Here is a 17,585-nt window from a genome sequence, read left to right as displayed (position 1 = left end):
ATTTAGGTGTGTTTCAAACTTTCACATAACAACCATTTATTAAAAACTAGCAGGGTTACCCAGTATTGCCTGTAAAAAAAAAAAAAAAAAAAAAAAAAAAAAATTCTATTGAAAGTTATATCTCTTTTCTTCTCCCGCTTTCCAAACTCCCACTTTCTGATATTAACTTCTTCCTCTCTAACCAAACACACGGACAACTCTCCTTTACATAATAGGCTACTTGTGGAATTAGTTTGCATTTTCTTTCTTGCATTAGTATATAATAACATTGAAAAACAGTTTCCTTGGTGAAACTGCCTGGTTAGCCCTGAGAGAATGAATATTTTGTTTTAAATTTTAGATGTTATTCTACCGGGGCATTGCTAGTCAAAACAATACTAATTTTGTGGTGGTTTATTTTATAGCTTTTGACTTTTAGCTGAGCAAACATACAGACACTGCCCTTTATATAATAGAAAAAAAAAAAAAAATACACAGGCGAAATACTTGCAAAAACTGAAACTATATAGGTTATAGTTGGTTAACACACTTCCTAATTCCTGGCATAGCGCTACTGGAAGCGGTGATAATGGCAAACTATTTCCTTCACTTTTTTGTCCTCCATTATTTCTATTGTGAAACAATTTATTGAAATATAATAAAAGGACATTATTCAAAAGTATACAATAAAAATAATGCAATTAGTCTTTATTTGCACTTTTAATAAAATTAAAAAAAAAAAAAAAAAGTATTTTATTTGAACTTTTATACAAAATGTTTATGAAATTATAAAAATGAAATTATCAAAATAACAATTTCAAACATCAACTGATTTGCTTTGTCACCACTTCTGGCAGCACTACACTGGAAATTAGGATGTTAGCTGACTAATATATATATATATATATATATATATACACACACACAATTTTTCTATTCACAAGTGCAAGGACCAAATTGTTTTCAATGTGAATAATATCATCTCTAAAAAGGGAGATTTAGAATGATACAAAACTTGTACCAGTTGAGGATTTCTTCTCCATTGGCTGTGAAAACTTCAAAACTTTTTTAACAAATTAAAATGATTTGTATTTATTAGGTTACGTCGTTGTAAAATTTAATATTTATGTATTTTTCATGCAATATTTACGATTTTTTTTGTAATGGCAAAAAAACAAAAAACAAAAGCAAAAAGCATCAGTTTTTTTTTTTTTTTTTTTTTACAAAGGAGTCACGACTTATTGAGGTCCAAGGGCCACAGTAATAAGTAATAAGATTGCACTACTAAAGACAATAGGTTGAAGGCTCATAAAATTCATACTAGAATTGCCTGCAAGGACCCATGGCATAGTGAATAACATACTTGATAATATTCAGTTGCAAGTTACACTTTTCTGGATGTTTAAGGTTAAATTCTCAGCTGGGCAGCACTCAAAATACAATTGCAAATTACTTAGGTCATCTACTAGGTCACAGAACAAAAGCATGCTACCCTTATGGATTAAATGGGGAATTCCGTTTAAAATTCTCTGTACATTCCAGAGTTCAGAAAGATACACTTGAATGTCAGAGGTTACATCAACTGAAACATTACGAAAATAATTTTCAAGAGAACAGTAGTTCAAATGATATGAACGGTTATTCTTGTTTAATACTTCATATTATTCAGACAACTGCTCTTATCTTGGATGATATTCTTAAGCTTCGATCAATGTAACCTTTATTAAACTTAAACATCTGCATGGAATTTTAAATGGAACCTTTTTATTTAATCCCACAGGGGGGGGGTATACTGCTCTTATTCTGTCAACCGTAAATAGTTGCAAGTTTTGAATAATTCATAAGTATATTACCAATATCGCTTATACTGAGGACTCGACCTTCAACCCGCAGAAAACTCACCTAGAACTGATTATAATTTATCTGCCGTGTCATGGTTCCATGAAATTCTGTAGAGATTATGAACTGAACTTTTTATTAAAAAAGTTTGAAATTCCACAAAGTTCAGAGTTAGAGGAGACACACCTGAAGAGATCATATCGACTAAAATATTGTAAGAATAACATCCAATTAGTCTGAATGAAACGAATTGCAATGTATTTTTGTCTCTTGTTTACTGTGATCATATTCTAATGATAAAATGTAAACAAATATATTTGTAAGATTTATTAGTTTCTCTTTAATAGTACAAATGATAAAATTTAATTTTATAAAAATGTGAATTTTTGTGTTTTTTATAAACTGTCTACTTGGATGTGGCCATGAGATCGGAATGGCACTACATCAAAATTGTTCACTTCTAAAAGAAATTTTGGTGTGGTTTCCAGTTTAAAATTGAAACTGGATGAAAAACAGCAGATTTAAAGCAAAGTTCATTTCTAGTTTACATTATGTATATACTATAAAAGTTATTTTTTTAATTTTTACTCAAACCAAGTCATCCGGTTTACAATTGTTTCCAGAAGTATTTGGTGTGGGTATAAGTTATAAAATAAAAACAAACATACACAACAGTAGCATGGTTACCTAGTGCCACCTAAGGTACTAATTTCTTTAAATTATAGTAAAAATAAAAATTAAAACTAGATAATCTGCTTAATATTGTAAATGGAAATGTTTTAAGTTCATTTTGGGATAAAATCAGTGAAAATACTAGCCATCGAGAGGAGTATAATTTGCCACACTAGTAACTGCATAAATAAGAGTGGTTGATTAGATGTTTTTTTCTTATCCTTTTTCTCTTTACTTGTTTGTTAAAATGTGGTCAAAAGACTTCCCCACCATCTTCATGAATGATAAAGTTGTACTCAATTCAATTTTTTTGCCTGGTGTCCTTGAGGGCAGAGAGAGTAGATTGAAGTTAGAGGGTAAATGCACCTCTCTAATAAAATAGCAATCAGAATATTAAAATTGATCAGAAATACAATTTTTATTTAACAATATAAACCAATACTTGTCTGGTATAACTAATAAAATGGGTTTTATGTACTTTGTAATAAAAATAGCTTTTAATAAAAAAATGAAAAATTTACTTATATACATTATATAACTAGTATTAATGTGATAGACAACTGCAGAGGCAGCGTTGTCCTAAACAGGAAAGCTTGAACTGTAAGAACCTACTAAAGATGCTGTCAGAATGAAAACGATATTACAATGAGATTCCTACTGCCTATGTACAAAATTGTAACCACTTTCAATAGGTTATATCTGAACACTTTGACACTACCTCATCACCATAGGATTTTTATTATATTAACTAACATGAGATAACAAGGACATTGGTACATCACCCGACAAACATTTCTACAACATGATAGCAAATCTGATCCCAATGATTATAATCGAGTAACATGCTAAGGCAAGTTGATGAGTAATCACTTTGGTTGCAAACTCTTATTCAAGATGAGGAAACCATCTACCCAAGTTTTAAAACCAAAAGGGATCTATTGTCAGCTAGAAGCAAATTTTAAGCATCAGTAACTGGTCTTCTGTTTGTTCTAAATATTTCTTCTATAAGACCAAAACTGGACTTCTGATTTGCTACTAGAAGGAAAGTTTTGGAACAGATATTACAGCAAATAATCTTTAGAAATGTTTTAATCTTAAAATTAGTTATTTTTTAACAGTTTGGTCAATTATATATATATATATATATATATATATATATATATATATATATATATATATATATATAGGTTTAGTTAACCATATGAACAAAAAGGATTAAGATGTTGAATTTGTCTGATCTGCATGGCCAGCAGAACAATTATCCTCCACACACAGTTCTCGAAAAAGGATGAAACCTACATATGTGGAAATAATATATATAACTGCATATACAGTTCAATGTTAGATTTCGTAAAACTTTTTTCTTACACATGTTAAAGGACACTTTAGTTCTAGGATTGAGTCATATTTGAACAATTAAAAATAATTTGTTGTAATTATTCTAATTAATCATAATTTATAATTAACAGAACAAACTCATTTCTGTATGTTGATTCAATTGCTAATATTTCCTTATGTGTCATGAACATTTAGAGAAAGAGCAACTTTTCTTAATATCTAATTTACATATCTGTCTATACATGTCACAACATGTATGCAAATTAGATGGCAAAATAAATTTTTATTTTCATGTAAGAATAATAAGAATACACTTCTATAATAATGATAATACTAGCGGGACCTGTGGAAATTTCACAGGGGATTCATTCATATGTAATATATTGATGTTGGCATTCTGTAGATATTCAGTGTAAATGGAGACTCTCTGATATTATAGCGTTTTTGTTAAAACTGCATATATATATATATATATATATATATATATATATATATATACTTGAATTGAAACCAAAATAAAAATTTTGGAAGAATTCTTGATAAAATTATATACAAAAAAAAAAAAAAAAAAAAAAAAAAATAGACAACTCCAGTGCTATCTAAAATTTTCGACAGAGGCGACGGATTTTCACAAGATCAGTATAGTTTTGAAACTTGATCCTTCAGACGAAAAATATCAAAAAAATTTGCTAAAAACATTAATTCTTTCACCCTCAACTGGGCACTTTTCTACAAAGAGGGGGGGGGGTCGTAACATTGAAGAAAACGGTCCACTTTTTCTCTGTCGTCATTTTTTACCGGTTTTTCATTTTTAACTTGGAGCATAAAAATATTGAACGCATAAAAGAAAAATAAAAATAAATTATCATTGGAATGCTTATTCTATTCTCTTTTCATGAATGTAATTCTTTTAAAAATTGACTAACAAATAAAAAAGATATGACTTGTTGAAGCTCATTAGGTATGTAATATTGCTGATTTCCACGAAAATACAGCATACACTTGTAATGCTACTGTATGTAATAAATGTGGAAATTTCGAAATAAAAACTCTTTGTGAAATATGAAGAACTATAAGTGCTGCCACATTGAAGGCAAAAGGCACAGCATCATTGCAGTTTCAATGAAAAAATATTTTGATTTTTAAAAGCAAAAAATCAGATGAATTAATAGATGTGAAATCAAAAATATTAACTAAAAAAGAATGTTGCAGCATCAACTCAAGATGAATATATTTTTTTTAATGGATAAAAACAATGCTCAGTTGCACGCATCTACATTTAGTAATATACATTACTTTTCAGAGACGAAAAATAAAAACATCATTGCATTTTCATGAGAAATTTGGTTATAAAAAAAGGATTTCTAGTTTTTTTATTTTATTTTTGAAGTAGGGGTAGTATGGTATTTATTTTGCTGCTTGTCGGGTTTGTTGGTTTATTTATGTTGAGGGGGTATGAGGGCTTATAGTTCGGAGCACCTACCATTAAAATTGTAAAACAGGTAGAGGGATGTAACATTTCGGCGATGGAACAGAGGTTGAAGCCTAGCTGACAGTGTGGGACCTATTGGTAGCAATACCAGAAACCATAACTTTCAGTGCTAGACAAGGCACACACTGCTACTTAATTTGAAACCCAGTCTTTAAATCACTAATAAGTACATTTCTCCTACCTTCATAAAAATAAAACATAACTGGATTCACAATAAAATTTACTTTAAAATGGTATTTTAATATTTTTGTTGCGATTTGTATATTTGGAGAAATTGCTATTTAAATCTGACTATTAATGACAAAACATGCCAGCATAGCATGCCCGCTGGCAGGAGATCACTTTTTGCAAATAAGTGGTTGGGATGTGTTCATATGAATACTCGAAACGAAGTTGTACCCATTGATGATGTTTCTATTTTTTTTTTCAGTTAATCAGAAAGAATTGTCTTTGCTACAGAATTTGAACACAACACATATGTCTTTCCAGTCAAAAGACAAAATATCTTAAAGTTGATGCTTTGTAGTACAAAGTAAAGATAGAAACTGTGTTCAAATGCTATTTAATAGTGAATATATTCATTTCTTTTGTCCTAAAATTTGAAAAGGAATTGGATAAAAACTTTCTTTGCACGAGTCGATAGAAATAGTGACAAACGCATATAAATATGAGAATTGTTGTGCATCGTGATGCGTACAAAAAATCTGTAAACAAAGTGTTCGTCAACTAACTTACATAAAGTATTCATTTTATTTTTGTTATTAAGAAAACATAGATTTTAAATCATGGAGATGAAAAGAATATTTTTTTTGAAAAAGAATAACCGACAATCAACATTTTTTGTTTTTGGTTTTCAAGTCGCAAATAAAACATCTCAAAGTTAACGTTTTGTAGTACAAAGATAAGTAAAGATAGAAACTGTTCAAACGCTATTTAATAGCAAATATATAAATTTCTTTTGTCTTACAAATGAAAAGAATGATAAAAACTTATGCACGAGTCAATAGAAATAGTGACAAATGTAAATAAATATGAGAATTGTTGTGCCGTGTGACGCGCACAAAAAATCTGTAAACAAAGTGTCTTTAACTAACCTACAAACAAAGTATTCATTCTATTTTTGTCATTAAGAAAACAAGTTTTTAATTATGGGAAGGAAAAGAATATTTTTAAAAAATAAATTCTTTGAAAAAGAATAACCGACAGCTTTTAAATAAGTTAAAACACACAAACTACTTATCCAGTTAAAAGAATAACTTTTATTGAGGTTGTTTTAAAATCCAGAGGTATGAAAACGTGCTAAAAAAAATAAAAATAAAAAAAAATAAATAAATAAAATAAAATAAAATAAATAAATGTTACTAAGGGCAAGTTACTCTTTTATTACTCTTACCTACCTTGATAAATTTTTGGCGTTGTAAATGTTTGTTTAAAAACAAGTAGTGCCAAGCGTTACATGAGAAGAAAAAATAGCCACAATGTATCGAAGTCTTCTCGACAATGATTTAAAAATAAAAATTATACAAAATAGGAGTAGAAACTAACCTGATAATTGTCAGGGGTATTGGAGCCGTTAAAATGAAATTTAATTATCCTAATTAGTTTAATGTATTTGAAAACATAATTGTAATCTGCACAAAATTTCCTTTCATTTGGTATGCTACAAGCCATAGTTTGTTAATAATTTCTTTGAATCATGTTGTGGTGACCATCTTGGATCTTTCAGTTTAATGATGACAAATGATAATAAAGCCTTACCTTTTTTTTTTTTTTTTTTTTTAACTTTTATGATGCTTCTACTTAAAGCTGTTAAAATGAAACTTAAGTATGCTAATTAGTTTAATGTACTTGAAAATATAATTCTGATCTGTACAAAATTTCCTTTAATTTGACATGCTACAAGCCATATTTTGTTAATTTCTTTGAATTGTGTTGTGGTGGCCATTTTGGATTTCCTGGTCGCCATCTTGGATTTTTCATGATATGATAATGACAAATGATAATGTCCATCAGAATAATATTTCCTATGATGATAAAAACTTACCATTTTTATTAGCTGCTTTTATGAGGTTTCTACTTAAAACCGTTAAAATGAAAATGAAATATGCTAATTAGTCTGTAAGTTACCAAGTAAGATAGTCAAAAATAAAGCCAACTGAACCTTCATGGTATTATGATATGTTCAAATTTTCATATCTTAAAAAGATCTGAAAATACAGCTTTTTAAAGATGGGTTAGTCTGTAAATCGTGCAAATTTCCTACCATTTTCAGTCACAAGCTTATATACATTTGAATAGGACTGACTGAAGGCAAAATGTCCAGTGAACCACACGGTTTTTGATACTTTGAATGGTCATAACTCCAGTTCTAATGGGCTGATTTTAAAAAACTAAAGATATTTATTTTTTATGCTCTTTTCAATAATGCTTGGTTTGAGTTTATTCGATCTAAAAAAAAAGTATGGTATTGCTACTATTAGGTTGGCAACTCTTTGAATCCTGTCTAAGAGTGAGACTAGTAGCAGATGCACCAACCCAAATGTGGCAACAATACTCCATAGATGGGTGAATGGTGACCTTGTAGACATATAGGATACTCTCAGGTGTAAATAACTTTTTAGCATGGTAGAGAGAGTCCACTTTCCTCGCAGCAGCCCTGGCAATACCCTCAATGTATCTGTTCCAACTCATGTTCCCTGTGAATGTTAAGCTGAGGAGTTTGAATTAAATACTTTCAGGTAATGTATTATTAGCCATGGCTATTAGTGGTTGAGAAGGTTTCTTGTAATTATTAATGGAAAGAAGCTTAGTCTTGGCAGGTTACCATCCATTTTTGTCCCCATTCCAGTACAGACTGAAGGTCTCCTGCCATTGCCTTGAATATGTGTTCATTCGGTTTTCCCCTCATGTCCGTCAAAGAGCGTGGTGTCGTCAGCAAATATACCCATCTGAGATTATTTTATCAAGGAGGTCATTTATGAATCAGAAATAATAAAGATCTAAGGATCAACCCTCTGAGGCACCCCCGCATTTATATCATTGTTTTGGCATATGACAATCAAGGACAACCTGGATTCTTCTCTTATTTAAGAAGGATTTAATTATGTTAAGTATTCATCCAGTAATACCATATGATCTGATTTTCCTGAGAAGACCATCGTGCCATACACTGTCAAAAGCCTTAGATATATCTAAGGCTACTGTCCTAGCCTACCCTGCCTTATCCAGTGCATGGCATATATGTTCAGAGATTAGTTAGGATATCTGCAGTAAAACAGGTTTGCCTAAATCCATACTGTTGGTTTCATAAAAGTTTAGCAGCTGTGAGGTGGTGAACTAAAGCTTGATTAATTATGGCCTCAAATATTTTGGTGAAAAGAGGAAAGAGGGTAATGGGGCAATAATTTAATGAACTGGTACCATAGAAGCAGTTTTCCAGCAGTCAGGAAAGCTGGGTTCGTTAAGGCATTTAAATATTGAGAAAAATCAAATTGAGACTGTTAAAAAATAAATATTGGCAGCTTGTATATATAAAAAAAAAAAAAAATCTTTATTTTGTGATATTTGCATAACAAATTGAAAACAATTTTCCAAACAAAATGCTCAGTTAAATAATTATCAACATGCAGCATCATAAATGATGCCTGTCTGATGACGAAAAATGTACAGCATCATAGCATTCTTAAAGAGGAATTATTTGCAATTTGAAAAGAAAAAGTTGAAAATAAACACAAGTTAAAGCAATTAATTCAAGAATTTTTCTACAATTCAATGCTGTTTTTATAAAAAGATTTGTCTTAGGTTCAAAATATGTCCAATTTCTGATAAGACTTCTTTGCTAAAACCAAATCTTTTAAGACATTCTTTTTACAAATAGCCAATAGTCACTGGAGACCACAATGGGTGTAAAAGCACTTTGAAGTTCTATTTAGTTTTAGCATTGCAATACAGTTCATCGTCTTGGTGAAAGATCACCTTTTCTTTCTTCATCTGTGCTATTTTTCAATTTCTTCCTACAAATGCATCAATAATGCTATATACAATCCGATATTAATAGCTTTTATTTTCTTAGAGTAATCAATGAACAAAATACTCTGCATGCTGATGTTTGTATCTGGTCACTTTGGACAACTTTTACTTGCTGCTGTCCAGTCAGCTGATTGCCAAATTGATTCCAGAGTTAACCGATAGATCCAGATTTCATTCACTCCCCCCTTTTTGTGTTGAGATAGTTGCAAACACAAAATTGTCAATGCATTGCTTTTTATGGCCTATGAGCAAACATGGCACCCATTTTAAACACAGCTTTCTCATCGATAAATTTTGATGCAAAATAGTAAATACACTGCTGTCCGAGATCCTCTCACAAAGATAGAACAGTCAAGTTTAGACTTATGAGCATTCAGTATCATTTTTGTCTTTTTGGACACTTAAGTCAGCATACCACCTCTTAACTGTAGTTTCCAATGGAGCAAAGTTTGAATAAGACTTATTAACCTATTATGCTTGTACAGGGTTTTTGTTGGTCCCCCAAATAGCAATACTTCAAACAAATTCAGACTTTCTCTTATTTTGAAAATTTGCAACAGTTAAACAACTCATTTGAAATTAATCGGTCAGTCCCAAATTTTGATACTTGAACATTTGTACTTTATAAAAATCATGTATTTTTTTTTTTTTTTTTTTTAATGTTAGTCCAGAAACCTATTGAGTGACGCCTAAGTAATAGGAATTGTTTTTCAGATGAAAAATATATTGCATTTTAATATGAATTATTTCCAAGACCATTTTTCCAGTAAAATGATTAGTAAGAAAATAGAAAATGATTGGATTACATAAACATAAAAAGAGAGGGGGAAAAAAAAACAAAAAAAAAAAAAAACAAAACAATTGCTCATATAATTACATAAAGTTTTATAAACATAGATGAAGTAAATCACTCAAAAAGATTTTAGCGATTAATCTGATTAAGAATCTTATAAGCCGATCCATTTATCTTCCAAATTATTTTAATAAATTTGAACTAGCACAGTCTTAGTTGTGAGAAAATACTAAATAAAACTCAGAAATTTGGAATAACCAATGCCAGAGTTCAGTTTCACTAAAGTTATCCATGTTTTCGTTGTAAACTAAATCTGCTATCTCAACTGTTCCACATCCACCAACTTTCAATGTGGCCATACCATCGATGTTCTGCACTGACCTCTATTCCGCCCCAAATAAATTGTCCTTTGAGGTCATCAGATCTAATCATATCTTACACATTCCTCTCATAATTTTCGCATCACCTTAGACAGAAAATATCCCAGACCAATTTATAAAAAATTTCTGAAATTAAGTTACCATAAGCTGGCCACCTGGGATGACTGAGCCATTAAAGACAAAGAAGAAAAAAATGTGTAAATAATATATAATCTCTGCATTTTTAAACATAATTTCTTGGTCCTATATGATTTCATAATTTTACAGACACAGTGTGGTGCAGCAGCAAATATTTACTGTGGAGCTATCTTCAATTCAAAATGACCGCTTGACTGCATGATTTTCTCTGCTGAAATTTATATCTTTACACTTCTGTGAGTACAAAGAATATTTTTAATTGTTTTGTTAAGATTTGGTTATATTAAGCAGTAAGAAGAATAAACACTATGAAAATAAGTTAATATGATAAAACGCACTACTAGAGAGATTTTGGAGGTGGCCAAAGTCACCTCACAGTGTGCGGACATGTGTGGGGTGACTTTGGCCACCAGTTTTGCATAACATTAAATTTGGATACTTTATTTTGACAAGATATTTAATCTTAACCTTTATTTGCCTGTTAAAAATGGCAGTAGTGTTTATACAATGATTATTTCTGTGTTTCAGGCAGCAAAATGCAAAGATCTTTCGACCAGTACAAGGAGGGAGATGCTACAACTCAACTCCACCTGGTTTTTGAGAAAGCTGTTGCAAACTTACAAAATGGCAAAAGTCAGAGAAAGGTGCGCAAAGACTATGGAATACCAAGGTCGTCTCTTCAAAACTTGCTGAAATCATTATCTGATGACACACTGCCAAGAGTGGCAGGTGGTCAAACAAATCTGGATGGTTCTACCACATCACTTTCAAAGATTGGTTTGACTCTGGAGCAATTCCATACTGTAGGAAACTACAAGGAAAAAAGGCCATCATTGGTGACAACTTGTCAGCACACTTCAGTGAAGACATTTTAAGGCAATCTGAAGAGAATGACATTCAGTTCATTTGCGTTCTACCAAATGCAACACACTTGTGTCAACCACTGGATGTTGCTTTCTTTGCACCAATGAAGGTGGTGTGGTGTAGAGACAGCTTCTCTCCAGGATCAAGAATGCAGCCAAAAAATCTTAAAGCATCATCTAAAAATACCCCATTCCCAAAACTTTTGAAGAACCTTATGGAAGAAGAACTGACAAACTAAAAAGATCTTGTGACAGGATTCAAATTTGGAATATTTCCTCTTGAGCCTCAAGTTTTGAAACGCCTTCCACAAATTCCATCCGAGTCAACCAGTGAGGTCTTTATTTTGGAGCTCAAAAGACTTCAACATGGAGAAAAATTTGGAATAACCAACGCCAAGAAAAAAAAAAAAAAAAAAAACAAAAAAAAAAAAAAAAAAAAAAAAACTGGAAATTGCTTCAGGAAAGAATATTTAAACAAGGCTTGCAGCAACCCTAGGGAATAGCAGTGATAATACTAAAGATGTCCTCTGTGACAAGTCTCCATCCCCAGGTTCTTTGGGGGTCCAAATAGTGCCAGGTCCCAGTCCTTCAGTAGCTGATCCAATATCTGAAATAGTCAGCATCTGGAGAGGGGAAGCAACCAAGATTCTGTTACCAGTCATACAGAGTCAAGCGAAAACGAACGGCACCATTCAAGCATGCTAAACCAAAAGAAAGAACATTTTTTACCTTTTTGAGTAAAAAATGGCTGGTACCGCATCAGCATATGCTACATGTCCGATTTGTGCAGATTCAATAAAGCGTGTGGTTTGTTAATAAATGTCAAGTTATGGAGTGTTCTGGTCATTTATAATATATACTAAAATCAATGTGTACACTCTTGTTTTAATGTTGGATAGATCAAAGTCAACTCATGCTGGGGTGACTGGCGATCTAGAGTATATACCAACAATTACTAAGCGTGTAATATTTGACAAAACATTCTTTGTTGTATGTGTTCCTGCCCACTTTCTTTATAATTTAACACCAGTAGAAATTGTGTGTACCTTATTTAAAAAGATGACAAGCATGTTGTGCCTACTTTAGACCAAAGTCGCACAAGATTACGGTATGTAATAAAAGATTTTGACTTTTAAAAGATAAATGCTGCATGAAATTAGGATAAAAATTTTTTTAAATGGATAAAACAATGCTCAGTTGTAAGTGTCTACATTTAGTAATATGAATTACTTTGCAGAGACGAAAAATAAAAACATCATTGCATTTTCATGAAAAGGAATCTTTTGGGCCTTTTGATCATTTTCATGAGAAAGATGGCTACAAAAAGAATTTTCACAGTCCTTTTTTCAACTAACCGAAAATTAAAAATAGAATAAAAAGGATTATCGAAAATTTATAAAGAAAATCATTAAATTGAGTTATTCAATTCTTTTTTATATTTGCTATACTGATTTACTTGAAAAGTTTCTTTTAGCTTAATAATAAAAAACTTTTACAAATTAAATATGTACATGAAATCAGTGAAAAAAAGGTACTTGGTACAAAATGTAAACACTAAGCTCAAAAATTGTAAATGAGATCCAACATAAAAGTTTAGAGAAATCATAGGTTTTTAACAAAAACGGTCCTCTTGTGACGACCGGTTCTACGCATGCGTCAGATGATGTCATGACCTGATTTACTTTAAACAGCTGAAAAGCTGACTAAATTTCATGTATGTCGCGTTAGCTCAGTTGGTTAGCGCGTTGGTTCATTATCTAAACGTTTTGGGTTCGAATCGCCCAACAGATATAGAAAAATTGGCCAAAAACATTAATTTCTTCACCCTAAAATCATCAGTTTTCTATAGGGGGGGGGGGAGAGGCAGCAAAAACCGTCCTCTCATGACAAGTTCGCTTCTACGCATGCGCAAATGATGTCGGAATATTATTTAGTTTAAATATTAAAGAAGAAAACAACCTAATTTTGTCAACGTCGTCTTAGCTCAGTTGCTTAGAGGGTGGCCTCATTATCTAAAGGTTTTGGGTTTGAATCGTGGTGTGAGATGTCTTTTTTTTTTTTTCCGATTTTTAAAGGTTTAATATTGAAACAGGGTTATTTAAGCCAATTTTCACGTTCTATGTTTTTTTTGTTTTTATTTTTCAGATTTTATAAAGAAGTTTTAACGTTCGTTTTTCTGTTTTCTTTTTCCATTACATTAGCGTTTTCTTTTTTGCTATTGCTTTTCTGAGTTTTACATTTAACATTGTTCGTTTGCCTTAACGTTAGTTTTATTTTTTTTCGATTTTTTAAAGTTTTAACACTTTTTTTATATAAAATATTTAATAATATTTAAAAATATTTACTTCGCTTATTCTTATGTTTTGATTACCCCCCTCCTGAGCACACAAACCTCTAAACACCTGGGTACCCCCTGCTAGTATACATATGTGTGTGTGTGTGCATGTAATAACATGTGTATGTATTTAACTTATCATTCTTCTCAATTCATTTGCTTCCTTTAATAACTCCTGCTGATAATTTAATTCTTAAGTAATAACTTGTATATTTCAGTTGACCCATTTTTTACTTTAAATTTTGCGCCATTTCAACATCATCTTGTCTGAGTCATTTTGACATTAGCTTTTCTATTCTAAAATTAACTCAATCACCATTCAATTTTTTTTTTTCCTTCACTCATTCTTCTAAAATCAGCCCAGCCTTGACAGTCGTTTGAAATTTTTTTCTACGCACATTTTATCTTTCTTTTAATATCATTTGAACTCATTCCCTTTTCCTTGTACCCATTTGTGAATTATTCCACAAATTTTTGCCTTTTGGATTACTTTGGACCATCTTCCAATTATGCGATTCCCTTGGATTTTACCTGTGGAAATGGAAATTTAACCAACTTCTTTGGATTTTGGATTTTACCGTTATTGGATATTTTTCCCTTCACCAGACTATCCATTCACGTGAAATCACTTTTTTCTTCACCCTATTCCCTCTGCTTTACTATTTGTTACCAAGTAAGATCTGTGATTTACTTGTAGTTTCACTTTTGCAAGCAAAATCCGATCCCGCATTTTGCTAAATCCTACCCTCTGATGAGAAAGAAAGTATTTCATTGAAACTCTGCAGATTAAGGATTATCCACTCATTTTGGGCTTCCTTTTAACTCTTTTTCAAAGTGTTTTTTAATATGTTTTATATAAATTTAACAATGGTGAATGTGCCTTCGAGGGAGGGGGAAAGAGAATTAATATGAACTATACATTCAACTAATGAAAAGGCACCGATCACTAAAATAGCATTGTGTCCAAATTGTTATAAAAAAAAAAAAAAAAAAATTTTTTAAATCAATGTTTTCAAATTATTCAATCTAATAAAATTTTAAATTATTGAACATATTCTGTACTTTTTTTTTTTTTTTTAACTAATCAATATTGAGTTTTTTTTTTCCATTTTCTGAAATGTGATTAAAAAATTGGAAACCAAATGCTCAGTTAAATAATTATCAACATGCAGCACTGTTAAACGGTGCATGGCTGATGACGAAAAATGTACAGCATCATAGCATTTTTAAAAAGGAAATATTTAAAACTTAAAATGCAAAAATTAAAGGAAAATAGATGGACAAGCTAAATAATGACAAAAGATTTTTCCACCCACCCTAAAATTAAAAAAAAAAAAAAAAGATTAAAATAGGTTATACTTATTTAATTCTGTGATACATATTTTGAAATACTGCATATATAATCTGCCAACAAAAACGGTTTTCTGGTGACGACGACCGGTTCTACGCATGCGTCAGATGACGTCATGACCTGATTTACTTTAAATAGTTGAAAAACTGAACAAATTTCATGTACGTCGCGTTAGGTCGGTTGATTAGCGCGTTGGTTCATTATCTAAGCATTTTGGGTTTGAATCGTGGTGTGAGTTTTTTTTTCTTTCGATTTTTTAAATTTAAGTATTTAACCAGTGTTATTTAAGCCAGTTTCCACGTAACGTTTGTTTTTGTTTTTACTTCGCTTATCCACCCCCGACCACACACCCAAAAACACCCGGGTACCCACCGATTTTTTAAATTTTAATATTGGAACAGGCTTATTTAAGCCATTTTTCACGTGTTCGTTTTTGTTTTCATCGTTCGTTTGCCTTACGTTAGTTTTTTTTTTTTTTTAAATGTTTTGATTACCCCCCCCCCCGCTTAAGTTTTAACGGTTTCTTTTTTTACTTCGCTTATAACAATGCTTACGTCGTCGTCGTAACGCTCGACGACTTCCGTGCGCGCACCTGTCAATTTCGTTCTTAAATAAATTCAAGCATCTTTCAGTAACTCATTCTGGCTGGCAGATTTCATTTTCAAACTTCGCCTCAGGGCTTTGGGTTCGATCCTACCCCCCCCCCCGGTTTCTTTTTTTTTTTTTTTATTTAACACCACACACACACACCTCCAAACACTGTGTACCCCTGCTAATATAATATACACTTGTAATTTAAATTGTCACATTTTCATACATACTATACATACACACATATATACATGCAATAGATTTGTTGCTAGTAAACCATCTGATATTGTCGGCTTAAGAGCTATTACTTCCTCTATTTTGAAGAGATGGTGTAGTATCTGTTTTGTTGATATGATACCATCATCCCAAGCATTATCACCTTTACTTTTTTTCTTGGTGAGGGTGTGGTATATTTTCATTTGTCATAATACATTCTTCAGGAGTGTACTTCATACTTTATTATTATTTCCTTTTTTTTTGGGGGGGGGGGCATAATATATCTGTTCTATCGTTATAACCCCTTTTTGGTGATGGTGAAGAAACAGTGTTTGTTCATCATGATACCATCCTTTTAGTCATTTGGAGATTAATCTAGCATGTTCACCATAACATTCTTCCAGGTTAGCAAAAATATGTGATTGGAGGGATCACATATATATGACGAGAAAACTAATATAATTGTTAATCTCAAATGATAATAAAATGTACTTTGCTTAACACATATTTATTATGCTTATCCAACAAACATTTTAATTTGGTTTGGTTCCAATTGAGAGGTTAGTTTTCTTACCGACTCTAAGAAATTTAATGTAAGAATAGGGAACTGATAAAATATATTTGAAAAAATAAAGATGGAAAAAGGAATAAACAATAAACAAGTATAAGACAGAAAAAAAAGTACAGCTATTGATATTTTGTCTTAGTTTCTTTAAGGCTCATTTATGATTGAAAAATTTAATGTACAATAAAGTTTGTAATCACATAGCGCAGAACATAACGACTAATCCTTCCCCCCATTTTTGAAACAGTCACTTAAAATTTTTTATATCTTTCAGAATTACTCGCATATTACAGATTTTTTTAAGAGAAAAAAGATGCCAATAGTGAGAAAAACAGAAAGCCTAAATATTAGTAATTTTACAAATTATATATATATATAATCCACTATAATAAAAGCCGACATGTAGTTATTAGTATATAAATAATATATCCATCCCATCACATAAATTAGCAAGTAAAAAACATTTGTAGTGAGAGAAAGCAAATAGCAAATCAGATAACCCCCACTACCTGAAATGTATCAAGAAATCCTCCACCCTAAAATAAAGATTTTCCTTGACATTTTTGATAGAATGTGTATATTAATGTTCTTACATATAAAGTAGAGCAATATTTTCCCTTGTACTATTAACTGGAATAATTTTCTAACCAGAAGTTGTTAGGGTTTTAAAATAGAAAAATTCTATTTTCAATCACATCTATAGATTATACTATTCCGGTGGAATAAATGATTTTTTTTTGTTTCAATCACATTATGAGAAAAATGTTTTAGAGCTTTTACACTCTCACCAATGTATACTGCAACAATCACCCATTTCACCAGAATTATTTAATAAGATAGTTAATTTTTGATTTATTGATAATGTCACATTTTCTAACATTAACACATTTGACTTGCAGGTTTTGAAAAGGAGAGAGAGAGCAAAAAAACAATTATTTATTAGTTGTAATTTAAAGGCATTAATAAGTTAAAACAAAATGGTTCTTCTGCGTATATGCATCTCT

General features: G+C 31.0%; 1 protein-coding gene across 9 annotated transcripts in view; it reads right to left on the bottom strand.

The window, feature by feature from the left end:
* LOC145294000 (metastasis-associated protein MTA1-like) overlaps nucleotides 1-17,585 on the bottom strand; it is a 157,147-nt gene that overhangs the window by 114,587 nt on the left and 24,975 nt on the right. The gene's annotated exons all lie outside the window — the stretch shown is intronic.

This window comes from Euprymna scolopes, chromosome 15, assembly GCF_053919585.1.
Source record: "Euprymna scolopes isolate OS-2025 chromosome 15, ASM5391958v1, whole genome shotgun sequence".
In the NCBI taxonomy this organism is placed as follows: domain Eukaryota; kingdom Metazoa; phylum Mollusca; class Cephalopoda; order Sepiida; family Sepiolidae; genus Euprymna; species Euprymna scolopes.
This window is presented reverse-complemented; position numbering and strand designations above follow the sequence as displayed.